This window comes from Gopherus evgoodei, chromosome 16 (genome assembly GCF_007399415.2).
Source record: "Gopherus evgoodei ecotype Sinaloan lineage chromosome 16, rGopEvg1_v1.p, whole genome shotgun sequence".
NCBI classification, from domain to species: Eukaryota; Metazoa; Chordata; order Testudines; family Testudinidae; genus Gopherus; species Gopherus evgoodei.
The window spans coordinates 329805-330426 of record NC_044337.1 but is presented as its reverse complement, the minus strand read 5'-3'; the positions used below and the strand labels follow the sequence as shown (position 1 = coordinate 330426).

The 622-nt window shown below is 54.2% G+C and overlaps 1 non-coding gene across 1 annotated transcript; it reads left to right on the top strand.

The window, feature by feature from the left end:
* Nucleotides 1–285: 285 nt before the first annotated feature.
* TRNAA-UGC lies at nt 286–357 on the top strand. The gene has a single exon. It is a non-coding gene; the product is annotated as a tRNA-Ala (tRNA).
* The last annotated feature ends 265 nt before the right edge of the window (nt 358–622 follow it).

Genomic DNA, 622 nt, shown 5'->3' with positions numbered 1-622 from the left:
TCACAGTGCCCCTCCCCTCCCATTACCTTTCAGAAGGGGGTGGCAGCACCCCCCACCCAATGCAGGGGAGAGGGTTGAGTGTATCTCTGCACCCTGAGTCCAGGGCACACACTCTCTCTGCCCCACACATCGAATCTGGCCCTGCTGAAAAGTGACCCTAAGAACCAGCAACCTCCAGGACCGCAGGTTTGGCCCTCAGAGCAGGGAATGTGTCCCCCATGCTGCTTTTAGGTCACTGGATGCTCTGGAAACAGAAGGGATCTGAGTGTAACCCATAGCCCATCAGAGGATGTAGCTTAGTGGTAGAGCATATGCTTTGCATGTATGAGGTCCTGGGTTCAATCCCCAGCATCTCCAGGTTCTTTTCACCCTGCTGCTTTGCTCATGCCCAGCTGGGATGTGACCCTGCAGGAATCTCAGTCCTGCTGAGTGAGGGGCAAGTGCCAATTGAATGGAAGGTTGGGGGGGGGGTTCTGCTCCTAAGTCACCTCTGTACATCTAAGATTCTCACCAGCTGTGCTGCTTGGGACAATGGTAGATGAGAAGGGCAAATCCTCCAGCACTGGGGGGAAAGGTCCCATCTGCAACAACTAGACTTATTTCTTGTCTGGGCCCAATCTTT